Below are 10,148 nucleotides of genomic sequence, written 5' to 3' on the forward strand. Positions count from 1 at the left end.
CTTTTTTTTTTCCTTTCTGTAGTCATTAATTTTCTCATGCATACAACATACTGTTGATCTTTTCTCTTTTTCTTTCCCCGTGAATAGATACTGCTCTTATAAGGAGGTATCCTATGCAAAGGACACAGAAATAACAGAATTTATTCTCCTTTTCAATTTCCTTCTAAAGTGACTGTCTATGTCATGGAACAAGAATGGGGAACACCAGAATCATAAAACTATACTTTCAAAGAAGTATGCATTTTATTGTCATACTTACATTGTACTCATGTATGTTATATTTTTGAAGGCAGTGACCTATGATGATGTGCACATCAACTTCACTAAGGAAGAGTGGGATTTACTGAATCCTTCCCAGAAGAATCTCTACAAAGATGTGATGCTGGAGACCTACAGGAACCTAACTACTATAGGTGAAAATGAATTTCTTTCATGTTTCAAAATATGGAGACAACTTTTCTTTGGTTTATGATTTTGTTCTGTAATTTGTTTTAGAGAAAGAAGAATGAGGTAATTAACACAGTCCCAGTTCTTAGGTGCACTTAAGATAATAAGCTAATTGTTGCACATTCTTAAATAATATAACATATATTCTGGTACTGTATTTCAGGATACATTTGGGAAGACCTTAACACCGAAGAGCATTGTCAATGTTCTAGAAGACATGCAAGGTAATTTTCTTGGGCAAGTTCATAACAATTTCCCTTGAATAGTTTGTAATGTGTTGTGGAACTTTAAAACAAAAGCAACAGTGTAAATGACCACAGCTTTAAATGCATTGATGGTTATTAAATTCTCACAAATCCATATCCCTCAATTTCATGTATGTGAATTGCATCTGTAAAGCCTTCATTTAAGAAAAAGTCTAGGTAGCAATGCCTGAACAGATATCACCATTTGATTAATAGCACCACGAGAGCTATGTTGTAGAACTGCTGCTTCATTTGCTCCTTGCTATTCATGGCAGAAAATGTATACATATTTCAGTGATGATGAGTATAGCTGCAAAACGTTCTACTAATCCAATAGCCCATGGTACGCCTTGTATCACTCATATACTTTTTGTGACTGTGCTAAGTTTAGTGAAATCAGACTAGTCAAGGGGCATTTGTTGTAGAGAAATCTTAATATCTATACAAGTCTGTGAAAGTCAAACCTTGTAGATTCATTTTGGAAATCTTTTATACACTATTCTTTTTTCATATATATGATATGTCACTCTTGACACAAGTGTATGAGAATAGGAATACAGAAAGATTTAGCATACCTCTCCTTAAGAACAATTAAGAAGATAAACTGTAGTTCCTATGTACGGTGTACATGTTTAATTTGATCCAAAAATACAAAGTTAATTTATTTTCTATCATCATGGTTAATACCAAAATACAATCTCATATTACAACAAAAACAAACAAACAAACATGAGTTCTAGGTCTATGCAAATACTTCTGGGTATCTTAGTTCATTTACCAAATGTGGTTCACAATATAGTAAAATTATGAATGGAGTAAAGTTGGTAAAGCACTCAGTATATGCAGTTCTCTTCAAAATGTAAAAAATGTCCTAGAAAAGTATAGGTATAGTTATAGATGAAAAGATAAACCATGGCACAATGGAATTTCTCATCAGAAATATTTTTCTAGATGTAAATGACACCTAATGAGAGAACAAAACATTATTTTAAACAAAGCTATAAATAAAACCTTGATAGTTGATTCCTTTTTACAATTTGAAAAAATATGAAATTAATTTATATAGGTATGAGGTTCAACTGCATTGAATGTGGTAAAGCTTTTACATGTGTAAATTATCCTTGCAGGATTGAAAGAATTCAAACTGGAGAGAAGTTTTCAGTATATTCTCACTGTGGTGAAGTCTTGTCTTATAACACTCATCTTCTAAGGAATGAAAAAACACATAGCAGAGAAAAATGCTGTGAAATTAAGCAATGTGATGAAGTCTTTTCTTATGACAATAATTTTGAAATGCATAAAAGAACACACACTGGAGAGAAACCCTATGAATGCAATCAGTGTGGTAAGACCTTTGCAGCTCACAGTACTCTTCAAAACCATCAAAGAACACATACTGGAGAGAAACCCTATGAATGTAATCAGTGTGGTAAAGCCTTTGCACAAAACAGTCATCTGCAATTGCATAAAAGAACACATCCTGGAGAGAAACCCTATAAATGTAATCTGTGTGGTAAGGCCTTTGCACGACATAATCATCTTCAATTGCATAGAAGAACACATACTGGAGAGAAACCCTATGAATGTAATCAGTGTAGTAAGGCCTTTGCACAACACAGTAATCTTCAAAGCCATAAAAGAATGCATACTGGAGATAAACCCCATGCATGTAATGAGTGTGGTAAGGCCTTTGCACATCTCAGTCTTCTTCAATTGCATAAAAGAACACATACTGGAGAGAAACCCTATGAATGTAATCAGTGTGGTAAGGCCTTTGCACGCTGCAGTGCTCTTCAAGAACATCGAAGAACACATACTGGAGAGAAACCCTATAAATGTAATCAGTGTGGTAAGGCCTTTGCACGCTGCAGTGCTCTTCAAGAACATCGAAGAACACATACTGGAGAGAAACCCTATGAATGTAATCAATGTGGTAAGGCCTTTGCACGCTGCAGTGCTCTTCAAGAACATCGAAGAACACATACTGGAGAGAAACCCTATGTATGTAATGAGTGTGGTAAGGCCTTTGCACAACACAGTAATCTTCAAAGCCATAAAAGAACACATACTGGAGAGAAACCCTATGTATGTAATCAGTGTGGTAAGGCCTTTGCACAGAACATTGCTCTTCAATACCATAAAAGAACACATACTGGAGAGAAACCCTATGAATGTAATCAGTGTGGTAAAGCCTTTGCAAGCTACAGCAACCTTCAAAGCCATACAAGAACACATACAAGAAGGGCGGTGGTGGCACACGCCTTTAATCCCAGCACTCGGGAGGCAGAGGCAGATGGATCTCTGTGAGTTCCAGACCAGCCTGGTCTACAAGAGCTAGTTACAGGACAGGCTCCAAAACCACAGAGAAACCCTGTCTCGAAAAACCACAAAAAAAAGAACACATACTGGAGAGAAACCCTATTAATGTAATCAGTGTGGTAAGGCCATTGCACAACATGGTGCTCTTCAAATGCATGGAAGAACACATACTGGAAAGAAACCCTAGAAATGATATCTGTGTGATAAGGCCTTTGCAGACCCCTGTACTCTTCAAAGGCTTAAAGTGTAACATACTCTAGAGATACCTGTTAATGGAATGTGGTAATTTCTTTTTCACAATCAGCTCCAAATACATAATATGAACGCTTCTGTAGAGAAACCCTGAAGTTAATTTGTGTATTTTTCAAAAACATGAGAACAAAAATTATACTGTAGTGAAACTCTATAAATGAATTCAGTGTCATAATGTTTTGTGCTTCACAGAATCATAAGACTTTGTGTGTAGTCATCTGAGAAAGCTTGTGCATATTGAAGTTGTGCCTTCTAGCTTCAAGGTCTAGATCAATGTTGAGTGTCATTCATCCTTACTATTTGGATCATTGGCCTGTGGTCCTCCTCCCTTAAGGTACAGATCACAACTGTGCCCTCCAGTTTTGAATTGTAGTTCATTCTTGATATCATAAAGTTGAAAACCAAGAACAACTGTCATAATCAATCCATTGTCAACATGACAAACAATCATATCACCTTATTAATTTCCAAATGAAAGTCAATAACTGGGTTGTAATTATAACTAAACATAACATAATTATGTCAAATACAAATGATTATATATTTAGAATATTGGCAATGTCTCATGGAGGATATCATTCTAGTATCTCAAACTTCTGATAACCACAAATATTTTCATAAATGATGTTGCAACATATGATAGGGAAATTTAAGACATAGAAATAACTTTACAAATACATTGTCATCAAAATACAACAGAAGCACTCATATCAGTTAAAGTTCTCATTGCTGCAATAGTCACTTGGCCTTAGAAGGTATTTAGAACTGCCACACTCTGCTGCCCATTCTGTATTTCTCCCAACCTCTGCAAGCACTTCACAAGGTCTTGGGTCTTTTCCTAGAGAAGTGACCCATGCCTTCATTCCTGATGGATATGTGACATTTGTCATACTTATTGGATTATACTGTTTTTGTTTCTCATTTGTCTTAATGGCAAGTCCTGGTATCACAAGGGGATGCCCTAAAATATCTCCTGCATTCTGGACATACTATCTTTCTTGTCTCTATTGTGAAGAGCAATCCAATTTCCCCATGCTAATCTGGATATATCACCTTGCCTAAAGTTGTTATTCTTTCTCTAGTCTGTTGGTTTAAGAGCATTTGAAGCCCAAATGTCCTTTTCACAGAGGAAGTTTTCCAGTGTAGTCAACCTGCCAGTAGGTTGGTGACTGGTCCCCCTAGTAATGGTGTCATATTTGGGGCCAAGTTTTGGTCTGTGCCTTGCGTAATATGGCAACTCAGCAAAACTGTAGCCAAGTCAGCCATGATGAGTTCAAGTCCATGTTCTTGAACCCATGCCTATCTCCCATTTTGGCAATGTGGCCACTTTGGTCATGGGCCCATTGGACACTGACATGAATAACTGGGAAAAGAGGCTGATTGTACATGGAAGAGTCATTCTGTCTCAATGAGTTCTGAACTCCTCCTCAGCTGAATGAACCTTTTGATCAGCATTTATAAGGAATACAAAGGTCTTTATACTCCTTTCCCTTTCACAGAGATTATTCACATTCTCCTTCCTCAGATGTCTTCAATCACCAATTTTCTAATCATGCTCCTTACTAACCCCTCACCATCCAGTCAAACCACTGGATAAAGTCCATCAATCAGTTCATTGCTAGTTGTAGATTAGACCATCTCTCCTTCCAAATAAAGCACATTCAAATGTGTGTTGTTTGATTTTCTGCCCACTGGGAACATTTCCTTTCACAAGCATCTTTCACGGTTGTCCCAGCCAGGGATTGTAGTCCTGCAGCTGTCTACTTCTGGGTGGTTCCTGCATGATGTATTGAACCATCAACCAGGGCCTAGTCATCTCTTCCTCATTCAACCAATCACAGGGAATAGACTATAGGTGTATGCTTGACAGCAGAAGGCATAGTAACAGGAGTAGAAACCATTGGAAGTTGGCCATTTCTTCATGTACCTTCCTCGTGTCTTCAGGACCTCCTTGGTCCTGATCTATAATATACCACTTCCATTTGATAACAGGTTACAGCTGTAGATGTCCTACTTTGTAACTTGATAGATCCAGAAATACCCAGCATTTCACATCACCTGATAAGGTGGTGACTATAATGATTTAAGCCACATATATTTGATACTCCTAGGTTCTAGGGGTCATGTAGGGACAGACAGGCCCTCAGGCACCCAGGGATGTTAAAGGCTCCCTCCTGCATGATCCACATATTACTCAGCTAATCCCTTCCCTACTTGCATGAGCCCTATCATCTGCATATGATGTAGCCAAGTCAACCCCTCTGTGCATACACCAGACAGCTTGTAAAAGCTGGATGAGCCATCTTCCTCCCTCTCTGCACACTGACTTCCCAGGCCTGTGCACATCCCTTCTAATAAACTCCTAAGAGTATTTGTTGTGTGCTCTGTGTTTCCTTCATGTTAAGAAAAAATCCTAGCCCATAGAAGTCCAATTAGGTAAAATAAATACAAATCAAAATGCCTACCATTTTATTACGTACGGAGCCCTCTGATGACCGATCCCATTTTGGGAGACAGAACGAGGGGGGTGGGGCAAGAGGGAGGAGCCCATGCAAACTGGGAAGTAAGTGTTTCTCCTCTAGGATCACACTAAATACACTGTTGGAGAGGTCCTGACCCCTCACTGAGGGGGTTGTACCTGGAATGCTGGGATTTGTAGTCCAGGCTAATGCAACTCCTCATCCAGTGGGTGCAGTGTTGAATGTCAGAGCCTGTAGGTTATGTTCCAGACTTAACATTTCTCACTTGTGCCAAGTAATTTCGGTGACCTACTGTCAAATGTTCGGTTTTTCTCAGTGAATTGAATTAATAATATGTGCTTGCATATTTGAGTATATTTATTTTAGCAAATGCTTTTCTGGGCAGCAGCGACAGATATTTGGAATGAATTTAAGAGGTAATATTGTTCCAATTCTCCAGTTCTCCTTTTTTGGATGTTATTCAGGTTTCTTATTTTCCTGGGTTGTGTAATTTTTTTTGTTTGTAGACTGTGTAGTGGCTGTGGTCTTCCACCTAGTCAGCCTTCTCAGAGATTAATAGAGATCATTATAACTGTTCCTCCAGAAGCACTGTATACAGGGCTGTTAGGTGCCTTTTCCTTGAAATTTTCTGGTTTTGTGTTCTCTATTTTTTTGTGTTTTTGAAAATTATGGTTTTGGTAAAGTTATCTTTTAGAATAAGCATCAAGATTGATAGTCGACTTTTCACAGTGTCATCTACTTGAATTTCAAGCAAGACCTTATGGTACAGTATGAACATGCCAGAGGCATTTCTTTCCATCATTTGTCTATTTACTTTTGTTCCTACATGATTTTGATTTAAGAATGTCCCTAAATGTCTCTGCTTTTACATTGTGATTATGGTTAGAAGTGGACTTGTTAACTGAGCATGCTTAAGGAAAGGGAGATGATACATGAGCATGTTCAGACTCCCTACGTAAAATCTCCATGCTTCATTTGTTGAGGAACAATACTGTTCTGAACACAACTCCCAGCCGGGCTGTGGTGGCTCACGCCTTTAATCCCAGTACTTGGGAGGAAGAGGCAGGCAGATCTCTGTGAGTTCGAGACCAGCCTGGTCTACAAGAGCTAGTTCCAGGATAGGCTCCAAAACCACAGAGAAACCCTGTCTCAAAAAAACAAAAAAAAAAACCAAAAACAAAAACAAAACTCCCACACTCTTTGTGCCTCCTGTACTCCTGCAGGCAAGAATTTTTTTTTTATCATTTTTTCTGTCTTGGTTGTTGAAATATCTGGCTATTTTTGGTAGTTAAAACTGACTACCTCAGTGATTATCTGATACACAAAGAATTGATTATACCTGAGAGAGATTTTATTTAAAGGTTTTGAAATGGGAAAATCCTCCATTAATCTGTATCATTTGAGATGATAGGGCCCACTTTAAGCTGCTTGGTGTTTGTTCACAATTAACCAGTGAGCCATCTCTCCCACCCATGTCTGTGCACAGTCCTATCACCATCACTCTTGAGCAGAGGTAGTGGGATTTTCTGCATTTGAGACCAGTCTGGCCTACACAATGAGTTCTGCAACCACGCAGAAAAATCCTGTCTTGAAATCACACACACAGACACAAAAACCTGAATTCAACAAAGACTGTGGCCCAACTTAATCAGCATCTTACATTCTGGTAGCAGCAGTCACATATAAAGCATTTTGAAGAAGAAAATTATCTTTTTTGCCTCTGTGCTCTACCTCTGGGTACCAAGCTCATTCCTTTACTAGTATTAGAGCATACTTCATTGTAATTTTGATGAATACTTAAAACCAGCTGAGTCACAGAGCCTTGTGGGCAGAACAACTACTAGATTCTTCACATGACCTTAGACAAAAGGCTGAGAAGCAAGCTATTGGATTCTTCAATTGCTTTTGGTAGGCAGCTATTCGTAAGTTACCTGGACAACAGCTTGTGAGACATTCTAATAAGCCCACTTTTTACATACATGATGAGATTCATTCTACCAGTCCTGCTGATGTAGAGAATCTTGAATACTGCAGTTGTATATTTTACTCACCTGACTATGGAAGGAGATGTGCTGGCTAACAACAGTGCTCATGAAGACATTCTTTCTAGCTCCATTATTCTCTACATATTCAAATTTCTATGAACACTACTCTTTTTATTATTCATTTGCCCAGAGTTTGCTTTGAATTCAAGGAACAAAACCCATAAAGCAATGGAGCCATTATCCAGCTTTCCGATGGGGAAAAGACCAATCATCTTGATTGATATCTTGTTCCTGCTTTTCTCTTTCCTGTTGTGTAAAATTCCTGTGCAAACCATGTAAAAAGTACCTTCAGTTCATCTGATCTCAGAATGAAGCCACAGAACAAATATTTCATTTTGTAACTTTAAAACTCTCTTTAATTGTTAGTATTCTAGGCATCCTTACCTCTGTCGAAGAGGAAATTACGCCACCCACCTAGCACAGTGTACCATACAAGTCACATAGTATGCTGGAAGAAAAAGGGAAAGTTCCTACGAATGCAAAAAGATGACATTGATTGCTTTAGTAGCCTTGGGAAAGTGCTATTGAACTGTATATATTCTCAGATCTGGAGAAGTTCTCTATTAGGGGGAATGGATTGCACAGGAACCAGTATTCTGTCTCTTTAAGCACACTATATCCCGATGGGAGGTGCTCTTGTCACTCAGGACTCACTAGCCAATCATGCACTTCAGGTGACCTGCCAGTCAGAAGCAGTGCAGGCCTCTTCCGGGCAGCTGCCTTCAGTCTTGGCTTTGAAGAGGAGCCTGCCCCATTGGATTCCAGTACTCGGGTGCAGTTGCTGTTGCGGGGAGACGGTGCACTGAGAACTTTGGCAAAATGGAGAAGCACAACATGGTGAGTGAGGGAACGCTGTCTCCTGATGTGGAGGAGCAGAGGGCGAGGTGCGGAAGACACTATAGTGTTTTTTCCATGGGTCTGGGTGGGAACCTGTCGAGATATTCCCTGTCTCTGGAGTTCCTCATGGTCCCTGCTAACTCCTGAACCTAGGGGCAGGCCTCTGAATAACTTTGTTCTGTGGCTTCATCTCCGTAGATCATTGGGAGCAGGAATTTGTGTGTAAATACACTTTCCTAGTCAAGTTCAACACGGTTCATGCATTCATGGCCAAGTTGCCAAACTCAGAGAAGCCTAGATTCTCCAATATCTTCTAGCACTTTGCATTTAAGATTTAAATATAGTCTGAATCTATATTTAAATTTGTGGAGGTTATCAAAGGCATCTCACGTGTTGTGTAGCTTTCCACTACTGTACCAAAATGTTGAAGAGTAGAATTGGTGATACAATAGATTGAACAATGCTTAAAAAATAGTCTCACAAAGTAGAATTTAGCAGGGAGAGAACTGTATCTAAAACACCAGACTTTAAGTATATGCTAATTAGGCCTGGTAGAGATTAGAATGCCCAGGTATACACTGTTCAGATTGTCCAGATATTTGACTCCAAATTATTTCAAAGAAGCCAGCACTGATTTAAAAATAAAAAGTCGTTGCCAGGCGGTGGTGGTGCATGCTTTAATTCCAGAACTCCAGGGTCAGAGGCTGGTGAAATCTTTTAAGGCCAGCCTGATCTACAATAGTTCCAGGACAGGCTCCGAAGCTACTGAGAAAACCTGTCTCAAAAAATCCCCGAGTGCAGGGATTAAAGCAATGCCCCACCACTGCCCAACTAAGATGCTATTTTTCTTCAGAATCTTACTAGGTACGAGATGTATCTTCTGCAACATCTCCCCACCCTATCTTTATCTTTTACTTGTCCAGTCCAGTCTTTCTCCTTCCTCATGATCTTCACCTTAGAACTCTGTCAGTTAAGAATGACCTGCTGTAACATGTCATTGGCATACTTAAGAGAATATTCTGAGAATACTTTTGTCTAAATATTTAGACTGACAAGTTGCCTGTTTCTATTTCAATTGTTCAAACTATAATCTGGATCATTATCTTAAGGGATACTTATGGATAACAGCATATATTGAATGCAAAATGTGTCTAACCTAGCTCCCCTTGAGCATTGGACAGAGATCAATGCATAACATCATTACAGAGACTTTTCTTTTTTTTAATATTTATTTATTTATTATGTATACAATATTCTGTCTGTGTGTATGCCTGCTGGCCAGAAGAGGGCACCAGACCCCATTACAGATGGTTGTGAGCCACCATGTGGTTGCTGGGAATTGAACTCTGGACCTTTGGTAGAGCAGGCAATGCTCTTAACCTCTGAGCCATCTCTCCAGCCTGAGACTTTTCTTTATTAATCTTCTAAATGTGTTTTGTGATTTCTCAGTAGAAATTCATATTAATTCTAGAAGAGTTACCTTTCCATCCCAATAGAAATATTGTTTCTGAGACAACTTCTGT

The 10,148-nt window shown here is 38.8% G+C and overlaps 1 long non-coding RNA gene across 1 annotated transcript; it reads left to right on the plus strand.

The window, feature by feature from the left end:
- The first annotated feature begins 294 nt into the window (after positions 1 to 294).
- LOC142839764 (uncharacterized) lies at positions 295 to 2,016 on the plus strand. The gene is made up of 3 exons (XR_012908833.1): positions 295 to 413; positions 611 to 671; positions 1,904 to 2,016. It is a non-coding gene; the product is annotated as an uncharacterized LOC142839764 (long non-coding RNA).
- Positions 2,017 to 10,148: the final 8,132 nt, after the last annotated feature.

Source organism: Microtus pennsylvanicus, chromosome 22 (genome assembly GCF_037038515.1).
Source record: "Microtus pennsylvanicus isolate mMicPen1 chromosome 22, mMicPen1.hap1, whole genome shotgun sequence".
NCBI classification, from domain to species: domain Eukaryota; kingdom Metazoa; phylum Chordata; class Mammalia; order Rodentia; family Cricetidae; genus Microtus; species Microtus pennsylvanicus.